Source organism: Octopus bimaculoides, chromosome 5 (genome assembly GCF_046866305.1).
Source record: "Octopus bimaculoides isolate indiv1 chromosome 5, ASM4686630v1, whole genome shotgun sequence".
Taxonomy (NCBI): Eukaryota; Metazoa; Mollusca; class Cephalopoda; order Octopoda; family Octopodidae; genus Octopus; species Octopus bimaculoides.
The window spans coordinates 10115982-10141928 of record NC_142932.1 but is presented as its reverse complement, the minus strand read 5'-3'; positions in this window follow the sequence as shown (position 1 = coordinate 10141928).

The following is a 25947-nucleotide window of genomic DNA, read 5'->3' as shown; positions in this document are numbered from 1 at the left end:
ACATACATACATGCATACATACATACATACATACATACATATATGTAATTAATCCTATGTATATTAGTATTTATAATGTGTGAATGAATGGTTGTTTTGCACATGTACGTTTGTGTATATTAAAGTATATTTCCTACGGAGAATAAGGGAATACAAATTGTGAGAACATACTGAAGTGTCTCCTTTGATCTTTTCCGCCACCTGAGTCTGTTGGAGATTACGTAACCATATTTATGCAGTGTCACAATGATGTTAACATCCAGCCACTGGCCAAATTTGAGGAAATGTCTTGCATACACCCTAATGCATACACTATACGAACGCTCTCATAAATTCATACAAACATTCATACACATTCATACGCATATATAGATGTGGTGTTTGTACACATTCAAAATATACATGTGTATAATAGTTTGAGATAATACAAATGCATATGAGAGCTTTTATAAATATTGATAACAAAGACGTACACTCCTAGAGACCCACGTATATATATGTGTATGTATATATATATATATATATATATATATATATATATATATATATATATAGATTCATATATATATATACATATATATATATATATATATATATATATATATATATATATATATATATATATATATATATATACATATACATACATATATACATATATATATATATATATATATATATATATATATATATATATATATATATATATATATATATATATATATATATATATATATGTGTATATATGCGTTTGTATATATATATATGCATGTGCAGAAGTGCATTTGTGGTACATGTGTTTGTTTGTGTGGGGGGGGGGTGTATTGATGAGTGGGAATGTCAATCTCATGTAAAACAGTCAGTAACAAAGATAACGGTTAATAAATGGTGGAGAGTGTTGCTGTTGTTCTTGTTGAACTTGTAGTTCTAGTCTTTGTTGCTGCTATTCTAATTGATGTTACTTTTGTTGTGGTATCATGCGTTTCCGACATCTTTCATCAACTTTTCTTAATATTTCGACTTCAAAACTCGCAGTTCCCATGGTGTTACGGGACCCCTGTTGCAGCAGTTCTTCGCTTAAATTCCTTACATGGTTATCTCATTTTCAACCATAGTAAAAGTTGGCTTTTAACTCTGTCTTGAGTAATTTGTGGACAGCGGGACTTTGTAAATGACATGCCTAATGAAAAATTGCCTTGAACCTTTGTGTTTTTCGTTTTTTAGTACAGCGCTGCCACCCTTTCTGATAAAATCCATGATTCATGTAGACAGCTCCTTGAAACAGTTTTCCTATGTCTGTTTGTGCTCGTCTTTGTAACGTCGGAAAGTACATACATGTGGTGATTTTCCGGTTGTTAGTTCACGTAAGAAGATTTAACAATGAAATCTCTAGTCTTTCATTCTATCGAGATGTTCTCACCCTTGTAACCGGTGTTTCATCATGCTTGAGTCTATATTTCTACTGTTTGCTTTTTCCAGAATGGCCTTAACAGTTAAAGATTCCTGGTGAGAAGATGTGAGAGTAGTGATTATTTATGTGACCCAAGAGTTAGAGAGATGACAAGTGGATGAAAGACTCGCAGAAGAAGACGATTAGAGTATGCTGGAAGTGATACAGAATGCTGACGGACAGTACAAGAAGTGGGGGTGGAGAGTAGGTCCAATGTGGTCCAATGTAGCCATCTAAATAATCCTTCAGGTAGGAGGCCTGAAATTTTGGGCAAGGGGACTAGTCGATTATATCGACCCACTATTCAGCTGGTACTTAATTTATCGACCCCGAAAGGATGAAAGTCAAAATGGGCAGAATTTGAACTGAGGAGAATGAGACACAAAATGCCACTAAGCATTTCGCCCGAGGTAAACATCATTCTACGAGCTCGCCACCTGTACAATAATAAGGAGATTGACCAGAGGTATTGTGTGTTGAGTGTGGTGATATAACGAATAGAATGTTGATGGTTCTTGCTCTATGATTGTCCGTCGGAATGATGAGGACCATCTTGAGGATGACTGATGACAGTGAAGAAGAGTTGAACATCGTCAATACCACTCTCTCATCCGGGACCATCTTTAATCCAATCGTAAGACCAGCTGACGACGATTGGGGACGGAAACAGATTCAGCAGATGACTAACATGTATTACTTGACTCATCTGGCTCTCTACACACCCCAATGCGTTGCTGCATCCGTCTTTTTTCTCATTCGTTGAACCACGAAGCTTTCTTCGGCAGAGTCCGCCGAAACCAGTCTTCTTCTTGTGCCAGAGAGATGCATAAAGGAGTGATAGGGAGAAAGAATAGATTGTAGAGACAGCCTGACAAGAAGTAGTACATGACAAATATAATAGAACCACTGCCGTCTTCAATCGCCAGAACACATTACAAAAATATCTGAGGAGTGATTTAGAGATGAACAATAAGTATTGTTAAAAAAATACATGTATGGTGAACAATAGATAAGTAACAAAGGTGAGACGATGCAATTGCTCACGATACAACATCATCTACATATACTGATGAACCAAGTACAAAAATATATATAAAGGAAATAATACTTGAAATATTCAGTTCGAAAGGCGGTTTTTTGTGTTATCTTTTATTTTCACTTGTGTCATTTGTGACACTACAGCCATACTGGAGCACCACCTTGGGATATTTTGTCGAACAAGCTGACCTTTGTACTTACTTTTCAAGTCTAGTACTAATTCTAATAGAATCTTTCGTTGAACTGTTAAGTTACATAGACATAAAGAAACCAGTACTGATCATTACGCGTTTGTAGGATGCAAACACAAGCACAAAGTTACAGACGGAGCCACACACACATGCACACAAACACACACACACACACACACACATATATATATATATATATATATATATATATATATATATATATAACGGGATTCCACAAAGTCTCCATCAACCATGTGCACTCACCAGGCGTCGGTTGGCCCGATACTACCGTAGAAGCCACCTGCGCAAAGTGGCGCGCACTGAGATTGAAACTCGAAATTAAATAGCTGCACAGCGAGCTTGTTAACCATACAGCCATACCAGCGACTTCATAAAACCTAAGCTAATCGGTTTTCGAAGTGAAGTGTTCTATATTTACTATGGTCATTGTTTGTTTTCGAATACTTATTTAGTTCATAGTTGTATTGTTCTTGATTTATCTCCTCTTGTTCTCTCTCTCTCTCTCTCTCTCTCTCTCTCTCTCTCTCTCTCTCTCTCTCTCTCTCTCTCTCTCTCTCTCTCTCTCTCTCTTGTCACTATTGGTGGTTCTTAACTGTCACTTCATCATTGTTTTACTTTGCTTTTGTTCCTTTCTCGGGTTATTTGTGTTGAAATTGTGGCTAGAAATTAAGTTTTTGGCTAGAGTATTGGTTTCTATTTGCTTTGTTCATTTACAGAGAGACAAAATCCAGACAAGCCTTTATATATGGCATTATAGCATGTATATGATTTACATAAGTTGTTTAACAAATGTAAACGTAAATGCATTTGTTGAATAGAAATTTCTAGATAGAGCTTTACGTCTGTTTCAAAATTTCAGCGATTGGCTGGTATAATAATGAGAATTACTCAGATGGGTGTGCATAGAGCTGCAATAATTACACAACAAAGAAGCAGAAATTATTATCAACACGTAAACAGGAAACATTAATATGTTCAAACAGGAAGCAGTGAAGCGCTGGATTTTCTCTTCAGAAGGCATAAAGGTAGTGTGGCAAAATGCGAATCTTATAGCAGTAAACAGATATTTAAGAGTATAGAAACATCAATAAAAAAACAGTGATAGGAAGAAAGGTTGTGAGATCAGACCAAGATATAAGGAAAGTGTTCATCTTTTGTTATATACACTGTTCGGAATTATTGGTTATAACTAATAATAAAGAACCACAAATATATTTGTGGTTCTCTATTTTTGGTTATACTTCATGTTTGGATACATTACTGATTGTTGGTTCTGTGTATTGAAAACGATGGTTTTGATGTTATATATCATATTTTTGAAAGAACACCGAGACGATATATTGAAATGGTATTTTGATAAAATGCCCAGGCAGAATGTTTCAAACGATATACATCGGAATAGATATACGTTTAAGGGATATTTACTTGAAAGAATGCTGAAACGAAATATTCAAAGGATATTTTTGAAAGAAGTCTGCGACCAAATATTTAAAACGATATTCTGGAAGTCATATATATTTAAAGAATATTTCGAAAAAACGATGAGACGAAATCTGTTGAGGATATTTTGAAGGTAAGTAAAAAAGAAAAACATAGAAAGAAAAATTATCAGCAAATTGTACGAGAATTTCAAAATGAAAATGATGTCAGTAATAGAGAAAGTATACGCTGAAATGTGCGTATGTGAAAGTGAACAGGAGTATGTCTAATGTATTCCTCATACTGTGATTGCCAGGAATTATCTACCTAAGAATAACGAGAAAGAACGAAATAGACAGATAGATAGATACATTTCTGTTATTAGCCACACAGGGCTCAACGAAGATGGGACAAATACAATGTAGAGCTTTTCTTTTTGGGAGGGAGAAGGAAGGAAAAAAAAAAAGTGGTGGTGTCGATCAAAAGGGATAGATAGATAGATAGATAGATAGATAGATAGATAGATAGTCAGCTAGGTAGGCAAGCAGGGAGACAGACAGACAGACTGACTGTCAGACAGACTGACTGACAACCAAACTGACTGACAGACAGACTGATTGACAGACAGACAGACAGACAGACAGGTAGCTAGGTTGATAGATAGATAGATAGATAGATAGATAGATAGATAGATAGATAGATAGATAGATAGATAGATAGACAGAGTTGTGAATTAGTGTTTGGAAAAATAGAAATAAGTACTCAAAAAATGTGGAGGCGCGTGGCCTAGTGGTTAAGGTGTCAGCACTATGATCGTAAGATTGTGGTTTCGATTCCTGGACCGGGCGACGCGTTGTGTTCTTGAGTAAAACACTTCATTCCACGTTGTTCCAGTCCATTCAACTGGCAAAAATGAGTAACGATGCGATGGACTGGCGTACCGTCCAGTTGGGGAACTCATGCGCCATTGAAACCGGGAAACCGGGCTCATGAGGCTGGCTAGGCTTTAAAAGCGCGCATTTATTTATTTTTTACTCAAAATAAATGCAGTATATAGATATTTAAAGTACATTTTAAACCATTTTCCGTAGCTACCAAGTATTTCGCCAAACTCTTATGATAGACAAGGGTTGTTATTATATATATAACATAAACAAGTGTGGAAACAATAAGGTCTATTAGTGTATAGTGGAAAAGAATTACAATTACGTATAAATACACATACGTGTTTCTACATACGTAATAGACACATATACAGGCGTAATTATAACCTCTAGTTCAGGTGATGAAATTTCAAATTTTGGGGGAAATATGCAATCACATTAATAGCTTTATGTTTAAAGACAATAAACTGCCTGGCAGTAAAAACAAATTTGAAATAACAAGCTTTATTTTTTTTTATATGTTTTGCAAAAAATTTGAAAAGTTCCCTGTCATATATTAAGACTCTGATGTGCAAGAAGGGACACAGCTTTACTAAACCCACTTGGCTAAGCTGGGTACTTCCCCTTAGATCAAGAATTTCTGAGTTTCTTATATAGGGGGTAGGAGTTTGGGAAGTTGAAAAAAATGAGAATACAAATGTTCTATTTGGTGGTGAGAGAATTACGTTAATAAAGACTAGTAGTAGTAGTAGTAGTAGTAGTAGTAGTAGTAGTAGTAGTAGTAGTAGTAGTAGGAAGAGAAAGAGGAGGAGGAGAATATCGTTGGCACGCTTGACAAAATGCTTAGCGGCATTTCGTCCGTCCTTACATTCTGAAATCAAATTCCGACAAAGTAGACATTGTTTTTCATCATTTCATGTTCGATAAAATATGTATCATTTGATAACTACAGTTGGAATCGACTATCCTGCTGGCCTCATACCAAAATTTGAAACCTTTATCAACGTTATTATTATTATTATTATTATTATTAATATTATTATTATTATTATTATTATTATTATTATTCATTAGTCTTATTTTTATCACTTGCTTTCACTGCACTACCGAGCACAGCTCTGTGTGCCCTGGGTATGTGTAGTGTTTGGTTGTGATGCTCTTAACTTTACTGCATTGAAAGTGTTTTACGTAGGGTGCCTATTAGTGCTATTTTCTGTTGGTTATATATATTTGTAAGTCCTGGTGTTTTTGTTATGTATTTGTCTGAATAATTTTTTATCATACCAAATTCACCTACTATAATAGGAATTGTTTCTGTTTTTACTCTCCATATTCGAGTTACCTCTGTTTCCAGGCCTTCGTATTTTGAAATTTTCTTCGTTTCTTTTAGAAGAACATTGTTATCTGTTGGTATTGACACATCGATTAGAAAGCATTTTTTTTTTCTTGGTGATCTCTGACAACTATATCCGGCCTATAGGCCTTAATTTCTCTATCTGTGTGTATTGGTATATCCCAGTGTATGGTTGCTTTCTCATTTTCTGTGACCTTCTCTGACGTGTACCTATACCATCTTTTTTCTATTGTTATTCCATATGTCTGTGAATGTATTCCTTCTTAGACTGGACTGGGCAGCCAAAGACAATATGATTTATTGTTTCTCCTTCATCTCCACATATTCTGCAGTTACTTGAATTCCTTTTCATTACGTTTTTGATAATTCATGGTTGGAAGGCTTTAGTCTTGTGCTGCAATTAAAAATCCTTCAGTCTTTACTTTTAGTCCTGAGCTTCTCAGCCATTGTTGGGATTTTGCTATGTCTTATTCTTTTCTGTTTAGTTTATCCCAGTATTTGCCATGAAGGAGCTTTTCTTGCCATCGTTTTTTTCATGATTCCTTGCTGTTCCAGATTTAGCTTGGATTTCAGTTGTTTTACATATCTCGTTGTTTCTTCTTTTTCTTCATAGTTGTTAGGTACTGACTTCTTTTTGTATTTGTCAGCTTCTTTACAGACTGAAAATAGTTATTTGTTTTGTTCATGTTTTGTGGATATTTCTATTAGTTTCCTTGCTTCTGAGGTAGGCATTTCTGTAGTTCTATGGTGATTACTTTGTAATAGTTTTCTAGTTGTATAAGGCCTCTACCACCTTCGATACGTTGCATGTATAACTTTTCTTTCTCAAGCATTTGTATGCTTGGCTTCATTATTATTAATATTATTATTATTATTATTATTATGATTATTATTATTATTATCATTATTATTATTATTGTTATTATTATTATTATTAATAATAATAATAATAATAATAATAATAATAATATTAAGGCCACAGGCAGTACTTTACGCAATAGACTTGTAGTTCCAAGTAATGCCGATTTTTGCAATACACCTAAATCGTAGGGTATTTCTAATGTTTCCACATGTTTTTCAGATTGGATGGTATGGAACCCAATGCTCAATTCTCAATTCTCAGGTGTTAGTGATTTCAATTCTCCGGTCTCAATATTTCTCTTTCTTTCATGATAATATGTTGATGTCTTGGCACTGCCTTTTCGATTATTAGAAACTCTTGTTTGTCCCTACTAAAGGTTACTATATCCGGTCTTCGGTGCCCTAACACCTTGTCTGTCTGGAAGTCAAAATATATTTCTGACAGATTGCAATCTACATAAGGCCGCTTCCATTTAGCTTTTGTGTAATAAAAATAATCGGAGTTGGCTTTTGGAAAAGGTATTATAAAATCAGTGATTACGTTTCTTACGTTTCTTGTTAATTCATTTAAATGTCATTTGGGAATATAACTTTTTAAATATCATATATTATTACCGAAACTGCTAGTGTATTGATGCCTCTTACTTTACTTTCAATACTTAGCTCTTTTTAAGTATTAATATAATGCGTCTACAATAGTCTGTCTTAATCTTTTCTTTCATTTGTAAATGTGTTGTTTTATATCTTGTTTACTAATTTCCAAATATCTTTATAATCTGCCTTTGGTGTAATTCTCTTATCTTAGTTCTATTACCGAATATTAGTAGCGTGTGTGTGTGTGTGTGCGTGCGTGTGTGTGTGAGTGTGTGTGTGCGTGTGTGTGTGTACTAAATCCTTATGTCGTTCATGTTATACTTTTATACACATACATAAGTATACAAGTATATACATGTATGCATGGATAAATGTCTATATATGTGTGCGTGAGTGTGTGTATATATGTATACGTATATATATATATATGTATGTATATATATATATATATATATATATATATATATATATATATATATATATATATATATATATATATATATATATATATATATATATATATATGCATAAATATATATGTATATATTATATACATATATTATATATATATGTGTGTGTGCATGTATATATATATATATACATATGTATATATGTGTGTGCGTGTGTATGTATATATATATATATATATATATATATATATATGCATATGTATATATATGCGAGTGTGCACGCACGCTGACCGATACTTTTCTCTAAATTTGTCAAAATTCACCCGATCTGTTGGTGATACTATTGTTGTCGCAGTTGTTATTGTTGCTAGAACCTGGTAAGCTGTAATCTAGCAGACTTACAATCACAGGTCTTGCAGCTGTGGCCAACAGCATTTTTTGTTGCTTTTTCAAAATTATTCTTTGATTGTTTCTTTGAATTTCTTCGGTATTTTCCAGACAAATCCTACATATAACGACTTATTATATTCTCTTTTTTTTTCTTAAGAAACAAAAGTGTAAAGGAGAAAGTTATGGATACTTTTTAGAGCAGGAGAATGCTTTCTCGTTAGCTCATTTCACATTCAACGTTATACCTCAATGAAATATTCTCGTTGCTACGACACGATACCAGCACATAGCTGGTACTTTTATTTTATATACTCAGTGTTAGTAATAAATAGAATTGATTGCAGGCTGATTTCAGCTCTGTAAATTGATTTGATTAAATATGATAAATGATTGTTCTAGCATTCTACTATTTTTACCCTTAGTATAGTGTGTCTAATTGTTATGTAGTATGAAGCATACAATATTCAACATCGCTAATTTATGTCGATACTACTTTAACACAGTATCTGTAGTCTACGCTGGGAAATGGCCTGATCTGTCTACAGATACTTCAGCCGGTTTTGTGACTTTATTTGTACGAATTTATTGTCTTTACCTTTTTTACCCTTTTAACCCTGAGTACTCATGAGTGCTCTCTGTGAAAGAGCAGAGCTTTCCCATTCGCATTTTAATTACATTTGCTGGAAAGTACTGAGAAAAGATGTAGCAAATTCATCTGTGGCATTCCTAAATAATATACAAAGAGTGTATCGTTAGAAGATTTAAATGTAAATTGCTTGTATCAGTTATGTAACACCAATGAATTCCATGATAATAATGATCATTAATGTACTACTTAGCATATTTTGGGGATTATTATTTTCATGATTATGATTTCTATAAATACCTCTGTGTTATTAATAATTAATCATTATTCCACTTTCGCTTATCATTCTGCAGTATCCAGTTCCTGTAGTGGAGGTGGAGCGCACACTCAAGTGCAAAAGTGTGCGTAGACTGCACACTAAAGCTTGCAAAAGCAATTTTAAGTAAATGGCGTATTTCATAAAAAGCAAGAAGCTAATATTGAAAACTGAATAAATGATAGAATTGTACAAAAAGTATGATGCACATAAATATTGGGCAATAATCAAAGAAAAGGTTCAAGTAAATTAGAAGTATTTAGATTGCATAGCTTAGCATCTAATGTAATATAACTAATGCACAGAAATAATGGTTGTGATTTGGATTGAAGCCTGTTCGTTCCATTATACAAACACACACGTATACACACACATGCACATACACACACACGAATACACACACACTCATATATATATATACATGCATACACACACATACATACATACATACATACATATATGCATACATATATACATACATATATGCGTACATACATATGCATTTAAATATCCTTTAAGTTCGTTTACAGGAAACGTTTTGAATATGCTGAAAAAAGCTTCTATTCTTTTATGCCAGGTACAGCCTAACGATGCCAACTAGCGATGCCAGTTTTTTGGGGTCGCACCGAGCTGTGACAGTATAATGTAGGTAAATACGGTAATAATAATAATAATAATAATAATAATAATAATAATAATAATAATAATAATAATAATAATAATAATAATAACAATAACAATAATAATAATAATAATAATAATAATAATAATAATAATAATAATAATAATAACAATAATAATAATAATAATAATAATAATAATAATAATAATAATAATAATAATAATAATAATAATAACAACAACAGCAACAACAACAGCAACAACAATCCTAGGACGGAATTTATAAATATTTTAATATGCATTCGTTGCTGTGTGGTAAGAAGCTTGCTTCCCAACCACGTGCTTCTGGGTTCAGCTACACTGCGTGGTACTTGGGCAAGTGTCTTCTACTAAATAACTCTGGCCGACCAAAGCCTTTCAGTGGATTTGGAAGACGGAAACTGAAAGAAGCCTCTAGTATTATATATATAGGTATGTATGTATGTAAATATATTATAGGAGTCGTTCGAAACGGCCGTAATGAATTGACACTTATACATCTTTGTTACTCATAACTTGAGACATACGGGTTGGCAACATGAAGGGCACCCGACCGTAGAAAATTAGCATGGAAAACTGGAAATTAAATGATGAGGATTATGATGTTGAAAATTATGATAATTTTTTTGTAATTTTTAAAAATTTTATAAACCTTATATGTGTGAGCGCACGCATACACGCGTCTATATAAGTATATTTGTATATTGGTACAGGTGCATATGTGTGTTTATGTATGAGTATGCATGTGTATCTGACTGTGTGTGCGCAGGTCTTTGGGCGCATGTATGTTTTATTTATATAATGTATATACAGTATAGATCTACCCTAGTTTATCTACCTTTTCATGACTCGTAGCCCCTCCACACCACAAGGGTGTTGTAGGATTTTGCTAGGCTGATATGTGGATAAAAACAAACTCGTAAGCATACACACACACTCATACACGCACACGCACGCACGCACACGTGTATATGTATATATATATATATATAAATATATATATATATATATGTATATATATATATATATATATATATATATATATATATATATATATACATATATATATATATATATATATATATATATATATATATATATATATATATATATAAAATATATAGTTTTAGGGAAAATAACCAAGTTTCAAGAACTCATCGATGAAAATCCACTATCACATATAGAAAAATTAACAATTAAAAGCACAATAAATGAGTATAATATAAAGCAAAGTATATATCATAAGATAAATATAATATAATATAATATAATATAATATTATATAATATAATATAATATAATATATATATATATATATATAATAATACAAAGAATATATATACATGTATACACACATATATGTACATACTTACATCTACATGTGTATATACATGCATATCAGGGTACAGGACGTTAGAACAATAAACTACAGACAACGGAACGAACACATAGGAAAACGGAAAGCCCCTTGGAATATCCCTTCATCAGCTGTCTCTATTCTATCTAGACGTTTCGAAGACCAGACAGGACGTACTCTAGAATAGTCTCTTCCTGAGTAGTGGATCAACCAACTACACAGAGGATTCCAAGGTGGCAAACACAAACCAAGACAGGAAAAAGTGGACAGTGAAAACAACATTCAAAAGCCGTACGGCCAAACGCAAATCTGAGGTAGAACGCTAGTAGTTCGTCTTGCCTTCACAGCGGCTGGAGTGAAAAGAAAGCTGACCACAGGTCACACGAGAGCAGAGAGGATGGTGGAGGGAGGAAATGGAACAAGGAGGAAGGGACAGAAGCAGTGAAGTAGAGGCCAGGACAGAAGGGTAGATAGGAAGATAGAGGAAGACAGATAGATAAATAGATAGAGAGGATGGTGGAGGGAGGAAGTGGAACAAGGAGGAAGGGACAGAAGGGTATAGCGGTGAAGTAGAGGCCAGGACAGAGGTATAGATAGAAAGATGGAGGAAGACAGATAGATAAATAGATAGAAAGATAGATAGATAGATAGACAGATAGATAGATAGATAGATAGATAGAAAGATAGTCACGTCAGAATAATAGTAGACTAACTTGTAAAATAGGACGTGTGCATTCAATAATGTAATAATACAAAGAATATATATACATGTATACACACATATATGTACATACTTACATCTACATGTGTATATACATGCATATCAGGGTACAGGACGTTAGAACAATAAACTACAGACAACGGAACGAACACATAGGAAAACGGAAAGCCCCTTGGAATATCCCTTCATCAGCTGTCTCTATTCTATCTAGACGTTTCGAAGACCAGACAGGACGTACTCTAGAGACAGACAGATAGATAGATAGATAGATAGATAGATAGATAGATAGATAGATAGATAGATACATACATACATACATACATACATACATACATACATACATACATACATATAAATGTAGAGAGAGAGAGAGTGTGATAAAGAAAAATATAGAGACAGATTATATATATATATATACAGTGACGTTAACTTATACATTTATAAACATAAATGTTAATTTTTAATGTGTATATGTGTGTGCATGTGTGTGTGTGTTATGACGAGAGAAAGACAGGGTAGATTAAATATCAGTAATCATCGTCATCAATGCTAATGATATTGATTGTTGGTTGCTTGGCCGCGCTAATCACTCTAACTCATAAGTAATAATAAATCAATAGTTTACATCGCTAATTAATTGAGGGTTAACCGGTAATTATTGTTATTGATAAAATATATGTATATATTTATTGGAGATATACAAATGATAACTTTTTTATTTAATTTTATTTTAAATTAATAAATATTTTTATTCTGAACATTTTTTTTGATTTTATGATCTTGTATATAAACGGTATGATCTTAGGTGAAGTTGTGTGGGCCAGTGGTTGGGGTATTGCATTCTCTCTCACTCTCTCTCTTTCTCTCGATTGGAAATTGTGGGTTCGATTCCTGAGACAGACAGTACCTTATGCTCTCGAGCAAAACATTTTGTTTCACGTTCCACCAATTCATTCAGCTGTAAAAAAGGTTGCCCTGCAACGGGATGATGACCCGTTCAGTCAGATTGTTGAGATCGCAGTCACTTATACGTAAGGTCGTGTCTTCCACGTCCTACGGCTCCTACCCTCATAGAGCGAGACATTTTATTTCGCGTTGCTCCAGTTCATTCAGCTGGTAAAAATAAGTGGTTCCTACATTTCAAAGGGCCAGCCTTGTCACATTCTGTGTCCTGCTGAATATCTCTGAGAACTACATTAAGGGTATGCCTGTCTGTTGAGTGCTCCACCACTTGTACGTTAATTTCACGAGGAAGCTGTTCCGTTGATCGAATCAACTGGAACCGTTGTTGTTGTAATCGACTTAGTGCCAGTTCGACCCGGCAGTCGACCCTGTGAGTTGTAGGACTCTAGATGTTACCTTTACCTTCTCTTTCTTTAGCACAGAGCCAGAAATTTCGGGTGCTCAACTGGTACTTATTTTATCGATCCCGAAAAGCTGAAGGGTAAATTCGACCTCGGTGAAATTTGAACTCAGACCATAAGCATGGACGATATGCCGATAAACAGTTTGCCCGACGTGCTAATAATTCTGCCAGGTCGCCGCCTTTATCACAGCTATAACAATACTTACCTTTACTGTGGCGAGCTGCGAGAGTCGTTAGCACACCGATCAAAAACAATTAGCAGAATTTCGTCCGTCCTTACGCTCTACCTTCAAATTCCGCCAAGGTCGACTTTGCATTTCATCCTTTCGAGTCGATAAAATAGGTAACAGTTGAACACTGGGATCGATGTAATCGACTTGCTCCAGCTCCTAAAATTGCTTGCCTTGTGCCAAAATTTGAAACCAATATTATTATAGCTGTGTTAAAGGCGACGAGTTGGTAGAATCCTAAGCACGCTGGACAAAATGCTTATCGACGTGTTTTTGAGGTCCTTAGGTTCAAATACCACCGAGGTCGATTTTGCCTTTCATCCCTACAGGGTTGATATAATAAGTACCAGTGGAACACTGGGATCGTTGTAATTGATTTCCCCACCCTTAATGTTGTTGATATTGTACCAAAATTAGAAAGGATTATTGTGGCTGCGTCACATGATCTGATAATATCCATAATGGGAAAATTTATTGCAGATATTACTCACCATACAATGAGTAACACTTCATATATTTCATAATATTGAGTTTTTGTTTTATGAATAATCGATAAGAATTATTATGGGCATCAGAATATTAAGATGCGGTATTTAGTCGCATTTCTCCACGTTCAAAGTTCAAATCCAACCGAAGTCATTTTTTTTTATTCTCCCTAAATCGTTTAAAGTTTATAGAATCGTTAAATTGACTGATATTAGTGTGCTCAATTAACTGATTATAGCTAGACTCTTCAAAGAATATTATGATTGTGTGGTTCAGAAGTTAGCTTTGCAGACAAATTAAATAAATATAAGGATCTGATCTGGAAATTGAAATACAAAAGATGTGGCATCTTGAAGCAAGAACAGTTCCTGTTATTGTGGGTGTCTTAAGTATGATAAAAAAAAAGGGGGATATCAGAAACAGCTAGATAGCATCCCAGGAGAACCATGTCTCAGAGAAATCCAATAGGCTGTGCTGAAAAGTACTGCCCACATCCTTAGAAAAAACGTTCAATTTAAATATGTATGGTATTACATGGAGATATTTCGCTACTACCACTGTCACTTTCCCCACTCCCAAGCTTTCAGTCCTACTGTAAAAATTCCTCAAAAGGGGTGCTTTTCTCTCAGGCCCAATCTAGCAATCCCACATATCCCGGTTAAGCCGACCGCCAAAGACACCTCCGGCAGGCACTTGATTCCTTTTCAACTCCTCCGCCTTACAAGCGTATGTTCAGGTCAGGCTCATTCACAAGAGTCATCCTCGCCACAGTCACCGACCGACCGTTCAGCAAAAATAGTGAGAAGCAGCGTTTCCATCTCCCACCCTCACTTTTCTTCTTCTTCAAGTGGAACTTGAAAAAGTTGATGACGGTTTGGCCGAAGAAATAATTATCTGTCTTCAGTTCTTTCAACCTCGTCCGCCACGCTATCTATTTCGCTATATCCACCAGTTTTTTTTTCTTCCCGGCCAAAAGAAGGCAGCGGGACGATCTACAAGACGGACTCTGCAGATAGCCGGATCTTTTCTACAAGATTCAACAGCTGTTCGACAACTAAATAATGATAATGATGATGATGATGATGATGATGATGACAACAACAATCACAACAACACCAACAACAATAATAATAATTATAATAATAATAATAATAATAATAATAATAATAATAATAATGAAGAGCAATGAACAGGTAGTTATTTAGTACAAAGAATTGAATACTGCGGTTTGTGTGCAAACACGAAAGCAGCAAAAGATCCCTTTCTATTGTCAAGGAAGCTTGCAAATTCGCAAGGGAGCTTGGCATTAACCCTGAATTAGATGAAGAACGTGAAACCATTGCCACAAAACAAGCAAAACGGATCAAGAAGACTGCAAAAAAGAATGGGCAGAAAGAAACTGAGGAGCGATGGAGCCAGAAGCCACTGGATGGATGGACAGTATATGCTTCGAAATCGAAACGTTGATGTAGACCAAGCAACAAACCATCAGTAGCTGAGAAGTTCAGGACTGAAAGCAGAGATTATAGGTTTCATATTGGCGCCGCAAGATCAAACCTTGCTTACAAACATCTACCAAGCTAATTTTCTTCAAAAAGGTTCTGACACTAAATGCAGATTCTGCGACACATTTGACGAAACAATTCACCATTTCGTCTACGGATGTCCTGTGTTGACACAAATCAAATACAAAAATCGCCACGATAGGGTAGGATAGTATTTTCATTGGTAGGTATATAAACACCTCAAAATCAGCACTCCTGCATAATGGTATGAAAGTCATCCTGAGCCAGACGTTGAAGCTAAAAACGTCACAATTCTCTGGGATTTTCCAGTCAACACTGACAGATAGAGCCAAGCTAATCGAGCAGACATAATTATTAAAGACGAGGAAGAAAATACTTATAGACTAATATATGTAAGTGTGCCCACTAATAAAAATATATCTGCAAAGGAATTTGACAAATTAAGTAATTATAAGTACCAGGAAAGTGAAATACAAAGGATATGGCATCTTAAAGCGAGAAATATTCCTGTTATTGTGGTATGATAAAAAGGGATGCCAGAAACATCTAGACAAGATCCCAGGAGAACAATGTCTCAGAGAAATCCAAAAGATTGTATGGACAAATACTGCCCACATCCTTAGAAAAATCCTCTTCATTTAAATATCAGTGTTGTATTACATGAAGATTTTTCACTACTTCCCCTGCCACTCCCCCTCCCTAAGCTCTCGGTTATGCTGTAACATCTCTTATCCTTCACTCGCCCCAGGACGCTAGGTGTGTTTTGACAAGTGATTGGAGCAAACATGTAAATAATAATAATAATAATAATAATAATAATAATAATAATAATAATAATAATAATAATAATAATACTAAAAGGCACTGGCTCTGATGGCTATTGATCTTAATTGATTCGAAGTCTTATCATGTGCATGCTTTGTTTTAGTATAAAAGATGGACTACAGCAAATATTCTGTTCAATACCACAGATGTTTCTTATCAGTTGCTTAACCTTAACCAGTTGAGCATGTCCTTTAGTGGCTGACTATATGTGCATCTCTGATCACGAGCAGGAGTTTTGGAGGAACATCATAGCCATGTGTTGAGAGGAATTCGTTGAGATTTGGATAATTAATCTTCGGAAACATGGGTGTTTCGTTCAACATCCTTAAACAACTCTTATTCAGGGACCTCTTCAGCAAAATGGGCTGCTCGATATGAAGAAAATTCTAACTGGTCCCCACCTGGAAGATCATGCACTGTTAAACTTGATATGAGATCACTATGTCATGCACGTATGGTTATGATGTACGTGTCTGGTATACCCTTATCAGACGGATAGTCATAATGGATATACTGGGCTTCGTATATTACGACCCCAGTGTCACTCCGATGGCTTAGGCTCTCTCACTCAATAATAATTCTATTGATAACGACGATGTAGCTATAAAGTAAAAAAATAAAATGATGACTAACAGCATGATGGTTATCATTACAATTAAAAGAGGGGGAGGAAGAGGCGGAGGAAAGTAAAGAAATACACTAACCAAGGATACAGCATATAACAGGAAAGAACAGACCGCACGAAATCGTAAAAGGTTGTATAAGTGTATTCTAACATAATAGCTTGGATCTGTCTCTCTATCCCTTTGTCTGTAAGTTTGTGCGTGTATGTGAGCGTTTTTTTTTTGCCAGTGTATGTGTGTGTGTGTCTCTGTGTATGTGCGTGTGAGTGTATGGTTATATGTGTGTCTGTAGGTGCGTGTGTGAGAGTGCGCGAGCCTGGGTGTATGTGTGTATGTATGGAAGCGTTTGTGTGTGTGTGTGCGTGCATGTGTTTGGATGTGTGTGCACGTCTGGATGATTGTCTGTAATTCGAAATGTACGCCTGTATGTATGGGTAAATGTTTTGCGGTAGTACTTTTCTAATATCGCTGTCTTATATGTATATGATTGTTCTCTTATATGTGTGTATGTATGTATGCATGTTTGTATGTATATAAAACCAAATATATATGTAAAGCATATGTACATTCAATCGCATACACACACCCATACACATATAGTGTACATATATTTAATTTATATGCAAAGAAATCCATATATATATATGTGTGTGTGTGTGTGTGTATATATATATATATATATATATATATATATATATATATATATATATAGTACAATTCCACATTGAACACCAGTAAAATTCAAGCATTGTAAACTTGTATTTCGAATATTTCATATTTGATTTCACTGCAACCAAATTAAATATTTAATTTCTTTTAATCTCAATAATCGATTACTTACGTTACTAACTGATCTACTTAATTCTTTAATTTAATTGGAAACATTCACTTTGATCTACCAACGATCAATAGTTCTTGAGTCTCTTTAAGCAGTTTTAAAATATGTAATTGTATGTGCGTATATGAAAGTGTGAATATATTTGTATACACATATATACATTAAATATACATTATATATATATATATGTATATATATGTATATATACATATATATACATATATATATATTGTATTATATTATATTATATATTACAAAAATGTATAAAATCATTCCGATCTATGTATGTGATACATAGATGTTTGTTTATAGATGTATATATGTATAAATGTATGCTGCATAAATGTGCGTTTTATATGATTATCAGATTTCTTCTTATAAAAGGAGGTCAGTTTCCTACAAAGAAACAAGGTTCCAACGCTGCTATTTGAATAACAGCAGTAAAGAGTTTATATTGCACCGTAGAGGCGTATTGCGTATGTTTACTGCTCCTCGTATGTAGTCGTTCTAGTTTAACTGGTCTCTTTCTTGGTCAGAAGCACACATCTTTTTGTTAGGTCACTCCATAGATAGTGATGGCGTGTGGGATTGTGTTTAGGATGTTGCACTCACGATTGAAGAATAGTGGTTTCCATTCCGTGATCCAGCGATGTTATGTTCTTGAGCAACATATAATTTTTTTTTTTCGTTTCCTGTTCTTCCTGTCCATTCAGCAAAAGCTGTGACATCAATCCTGCCAAGGAACGACGTCACACATACGTACTGGGGTCGATGTAATCGACTTAATCACCTTCCCCATGCTGCCCTTGTGGCAAAAAATTGAAATCATTATCATTATTATTGTTGTTGTTGTTGCTACTGTTGTTGTTATTGTTGTTGTTATTGAGAGAGCCGCGCACGCCATGAAATTGACTCTGAGGTATAAATATAAGAAGCCAAATATACTCGTCATGACTACCTAACCGATGAGGTTGCAGAAGGCACATGCATCACAAGCATATATGCGCTGCATTGTGATCTCATATCAAGATAAATAGTGCATGATCCTGCAGGCGGTGCTCAATTAGAGTTGTTGTAATCTCAGTCTCTTATACGCCTTTATGAGTCCTTATGTGCCTTCATGAGTCCGAGGATATCTGACAGGCCTCCATAGATAGTAACATAATGACGTGCAGAACTAATTATGGATACATATATAAATTTGTAAGTTATAAGAAAAAAGGTGCAGATTTCGGAAACTTCATCTTTATTAATCTTTTGTGTGAGCCATTGGACTGGGGCCATGCTGGTGCACCGCCTTGAAAAGTGTATAATCCCTTTCCTGGCGGGGAATCGAGTCCCTGTTTTCCCTCCTGTTAAGCGGGGATTCGTATCACTATACTACCGAGGACTTTAACCATTAATAGTGTTTTTATTAATGATTTTGGAAGACACGTTCATATTATCAGTGTTGTTCAATTGCATATTTGATATCATGTCACGATATTTTCCCTCTCTGAATGAAGTTTTTTTTTTAGTTATTATTACTCTTGGTTACTTGTTCATTTCCTCTTTAAATATAACGAAGACCTCACAGAATTTTCCTCCCCTAGATATCGTGGCTATTGTAATTAATAAATTATACAGGGTGTCCACAAAGTCTGGGTACATGGAGATTAACACATACTTTAAGAAATTATTATTTCTTATATTTAATTGTTTATGTTATGATTTTATTTACTCCATGTACGAAAACATTGTGGACACCCTGTATAATGACCTACTTTTCCAAGATTACCTTTATAAAAATCAAAAAAGCGAGCATCACCAACACCATGCATACTACACCAAAACACAACCGGAATATTTGTTACTCTAACATATACAACTGCAACCACAACTGACAATCCAATAAACATCATAGCACCAGTTCTATTACTCTGTGTAACAACATTTTTATCTCTATTTTTTTTTTCTTTGATCACTGTCATTTCCTGTTTGCTTCTATCTAGAAATTAAAGTAAATGACTACTCTTCTCTTCAAATTTTGCTTTTGTGACCTGGACAACAACGTTTTGAAACTGACCTATATTCCATGACATTTCAGACAGATTCAACACTGTATTGAAACAAAGATATCGTTAAAACAAATATTCTGCTCAATACCACAGATTTACTTGTCAGTTGCTTGACCTTAACCACTTCAGCATGTCCCTCAGTAGATGACAATATGTGCATCTCTGATCATGAGCAGGAGTAGTGGTGGAGCATCATAGCCATGTATTGGGAGAGATTCTTTGGGATTTGAATGCATGTAACGAAAGCAAAGTCTGAAGGAAATTTTTCATATTGTCTAGGGGTAATCAAATAGGAAATAACAGTTGCTACCCAAGGACAAAGATTATGTTTTACACTTTTTTTGTCAATCACAACAACAATCCCATCGATACCATCAGCACTTCAAATTGCCATACCACCATTATTTTCACCACCAACGCCATCATCAATAGCAGCTGTTCTACACACTGTGTTAACCCCACCCTGGAAACAACTACTACAACCACCAACGCTGCTGCAATTCAGAGAACCACAAGAACAACTAATATCACAACCGGTAGTTGCTATAAATGCAGCAACTGCAACTGCTGCTACTACTACTACTACTACTACTACGACTACTACTACTATTACTACTACTACTACTACTTCGGCTACTACTACTACTACTACTACTACTACTACTACTACTACTACTACTACTACTACTCTTTGGGTACTTATCTAATCGCCACAATGCTTCAGCTACCACTAGTACCACACATCAACTAATAAAATAATCATCAACAGCGACTTCTTCGGGCACGCATTTAACGTTATCAGGTAAGGAGTATTGCTCAAGGAGTATTGCTCAAGGAGTATTGCTCAAGGAGTATTGCTCAAGGAGTATTGCTCAAGGAGTATTGCTCAAGGAGCTGCTTTTTAAGTCTCATGGTGTTATCAGCCTCGTATATGCAAACTTCATCAAGGGATGCACTTCGACACTTGGTGGTTAAAAGATATTGCAGAAGGGATCTGATACGACTTTCAAAGGCAATCTAGATTAATTTTAATGCTTGTTAGTATCTTCCGGGTTTTCACATCAATGGCTCGGTGCTTATCAAGCGTCCAATCAAGAAACTGAAATGTTGGTATGAGTGCAGTCACTGCAAACAACATTTTCGGCCATAGTTTTATTGAATGCAGAGAATTCCGAAGTCCCTATTTACATTATTCGGTTATAATATTCTATAGTGACACGTGTTTTGTCACAGGTGCCATCGTAAGATATATTTTCATCCACCCCAAGGTACCTATAAGATTCCTCGTCAGATACAGGAGAAACAGTTATGTCATTGATGGGATGTAGTAGTAGTAGTAGTAGTAGTAGTAGTAGTAGTAGTAGTAGTAGTAGTAGTAGTAACAGCAGCAGCAGCAGCAGCAGTAGTAGTAGTAGTAGTAGTAGTAGCAGCAGCAGCAGCAGCAGTAGTAGTAGTAGTAGTAGTAGTAGTAGTAGTAGTAGTAGTAGTAGTAAAAACAGCACCAGCCGTAGCCCTTGTAGTTGCTGAAGTAGTAATATTAGTAGTTGTCTTAGCGGTAATGGTTATGGCTTAGCACATAGCAGTAGTAGGAATGTTACGACTTTCATCTCTAATTGAGATTTTCTAACTTCTTTGCAGTAAAATCAATGACTGAAGGTCACTAATTTTTCTATATCTTGCGAGCTGGAGCGAATTCCTGCTATTTCTAGCAGTCGGGTGTTCACGACTTAAGATGAGCATAAGTAGCTCGAAACCGTTCGGTCTTGTGATTCCTTCGTCTGCTAGTGAATGGTAGGGGTTCGCTCCCCTGCTTGCAGTATATACAGGGTGCAGATTGCTCTGGTAACCAGCTGTGGGGTTAAACAGTTAAACAGTTAAACCGTTCGGTCTTGTGATTCCTTCGTCTGCTAGAGAATGGTAGGGGTTCGCTCCCCTGCTTGCAGTATATACAGGGTGCAGATTGCTCTGGTAACCAGCTGTGGGGTTAAACAGTTAAACAGTTAAACCGTTCGGTCTTGTGATTCCTTCGTCTGCTAGTGAATGGTAGGGGTTCGCTCCCCTGCTTGCAGTATATACAGGGTGCAGATTGCTCTGGTAACCAGCTGTGGGGTTAAACAGTTAAACAGTTAAACCGTTCGGTCTTGTGATTCCTTCGTCTGCTAGTGAATGGTAGGGGTTCGCTCCCCTGCTTGCAGTATATACAGGGTGCAGGTTGCTCTGGTAACCAGCTGTGGGGTTAAACAGTTAAACAGTTAAACCGTTCGGTCTTGTGATTCCTTCGTCTGCTAGTGAATGGTAGGGGTTCGCTCCCCTGCTTGTAGTATATACAGGGTGCAGATTGCTCTGGTAACCAGCTGTGGGGTTAAACAGTTAAACAGTTAAACCGTTCGGTCTTGTGATTCCTTCGTCTGCTAGAGAATGGTAGGGGTTCGCTCCCCTGCTTGCAGTATATACAGGGTGCAGATTGCTCTGGTAACCAGCTGTGGGGTTAAACAGTTAAACAGTTAAACCGTTCGGTCTTGTGATTCCTTCGTCTGCTAGTGAATGGTAGGGGTTCGCTCCCCTGCTTGCAGTATATACAGGGTGCAGGTTGCTCTGGTAACCAGCTGTGGGGTTAAACAGTTAAACAGTTAAACCGTTCGGTCTTGTGATTCCTTCGTCTGCTAGTGAATGGTAGGGGTTCGCTCCCCTGCTTGCAGTATATACAGGGTGCAGATTGCTCTGGTAACCAGCTGTGGGGTTAAACAGTTAAACAGTTAAACCGTTCGGTCTTGTGATTCCTTCGTCTGCTAGTGAATGGTAGGGGTTCGCTCCCCTGCTTGCAGTATATACAGGGTGCAGATTGCTCTGGTAACCAGCTGTGGGGTTAAACAGTTAAACAGTTAAACCGTTCGGTCTTGTGATTCCTTCGTCTGCTAGTGAATGGTAGGGGTTCGCTCCCCTGCTTGCAGTATATACAGGGTGCAGATTGCTCTGGTAACCAGCTGTGGGGTTAAACAGTTAAACAGTTAAACCGTTCGGTCTTGTGATTCCTTCGTCTGCTAGAGAATGGTAGGGGTTCGCTCCCCTGCTTGCAGTATATACAGGGTGCAGGTTGCTCTGGTAACCAGCTGGCGGGGTATCTGCCTGGGGTTAAAACGGTTGAACGTCGAACAGCCATACTGATGTGGCAATAAACATTGCTTCTCTTATTGAGATTTTCTCACAAGCTACATCGCTTGTTTAAAAAACAAAAATTTGTGAAAATATTTTGTGCATTGTAGAAATATAACCAATTTATTTCACATAAATTTTAATAAAAACATATATGGAATCTCAAGGGCCATATGGACCCTGGTAGAGAACCAGTGGTGTATACTAAGCTACAGCTACCAAACTACAACTTCGAACTTTCAAACACTACCACCACCAGTATCATCACTTTATTTCTACTACCATTCAGAATTAAACAATAACCGGAACTACCAATACTACCACTCAAACCATTAATGATAAATAAATGCGCCCTTTTAAAGCTTAGCCAAGCTCATGGGCCCGGTTTCCCGGTTTCTATGGCGTATGTGTTCCCCAACTGGACAGGATGCCAGTCCATCGCAGCGTTACTCTTTTTTGCCAGCTGAGTGGACTGGAGCAACGGGAAATGAACTGTTTTGCTCAAGAACACAACGCGTCACCCGGTCCAGGAATCGAAACTACAATCTTACGATCATGATTCTGACACCCTAACCACTAAGCCACGTTCCTCCACATACTCATATTATTACTGTAAACTAAGTGATAACCACCACCACTGACACTACCACTGCTAACAATTCTACCACGACTTTATGCTAAACCAATACTACGACCACTACCACACCTGCTGCTACTGCTGCTGCTGCTGCTTCTGTTGCTGCTATTACTACATATGTTTTAATTATTACCAACGCCTTCTACCACTATGTACTAAACCATAACCGCTGCTATCAACACTTACATCACTGCTACCAGTTTATAGTAAGATATGAATACCATTAGTAATACTACTGTGTACCAAACCATAACTAACACTATTATGTGCTAAAACGTAATTACCACTAGAAACAACATAATGTACTCACTACTACTGAGACTATTATGTACTAAGCCATAACCACCACTACCAACACTACTATGTACTAAACCGTATTACCACTATCAGCACCACTGTGTAATAAGCTATAATTACCACTACTGAGACTATTATGTACTAAGCCATAACCACCACTACCAACACTGCTATGTACTAAACCGTAATTACCACTATCAGCACCACTGTGTAATAAGCTATAATTACCACTACTAACACTACTATGTACTAAGCCATAACCACCACTACCAACACTGCTATGTACTAAACCGTAATTACCACTATCAGCACCACTGTGTAATAAGCTATAATTACCACTACTAACACTACTATGTACTAAGCCATAACCACCACTACCAACACTGCTATGTACTAAACCGTAATTACCACTATCAGCACCACTGTGTAATAAGCTATAATTACCACTACTAACACTACTATGTACTAAGCCATAACCACCACTACCAACACTGCTATGTACTAAACCGTAATTACCACTATCAGCACCACTGTGTAATAAGCTATAATTACCACTACTAACACTACTATGTACTAAGCCATAACCACCACTACCAACACTGCTATGTACTAAACTGTAATTACCTCTACCAACACTACTATTTAGTCATTGCTACCAATACTGCTACTGTCGTTATGTACTGTAATGACCACTTGTATCATCATTACTATGAAACAACAATTGCATTAGCAATTTCCTGCCACCACAACCACCAACGCTACCACTAGCACCAATGCCATTACTGTCACCATCACAACAATCTCCATCACCAACACTTCCACCACCATCAACACCCTAGCCTCTACCACCACCACCAACAACAACAACACCACTACCTTCACCACCAGTGCCATCACCAGCACTACCGCCATCACCAACACACCACACTTCAACCGCCATCATAACCACTGGTACCATTACCAACACGCCAGGCTCTACCACCACTACTAGTACCTTCGCCAACACAACACAATCACTAAATATCACCCGTATTCCAACATGGTGAAGAAGACAAGATTTAATGAAAAATCAGGCCAAATGAAAATATAATTACTGCGTATCTTAATTAAAGCACGAAAATATACCGGAAATTGATGCGAAATTTCTTCTATGTGCTACGCTAAATCTGATTGGTTCCTTGATTACTTGCTTCGTTCACTATTGTTGTGTTGATTCGTTGGTAAAGTTCATTCTAATTTACTTTCAATTTTTCTCTTTCATTCTATCGCTCTTTCTTTCTAGGTATTTCTTTTATTATATCTTTCTGATTTAAGGTTTCGTCTTCGTTTATGTTTAATCGTATCCTTAACTCTCTCTTTAAATCCTTCCCCACACCCGCCTCCTACTCCTTCAAGTCTGCTTCCCATACTTCACTTTATTATTATTATTATTATTATTATTATTATTATTATTATTATTATTATTTCATTTAAGCACAACAAATTAGACTTGGTAAAAAATTCCTACCATAGTACTACACCAAGTAACCTTACATGCCAAGAATCTTCCTAAGTATTCTAGCTGCACCTGTTATCTCGAGCGGTACTAAACTAGGTTTTTTTTCCCCTATTTCCTCTATCCATCTGTTGAAATCTTTAGGAACAGCTCCTAATGCAC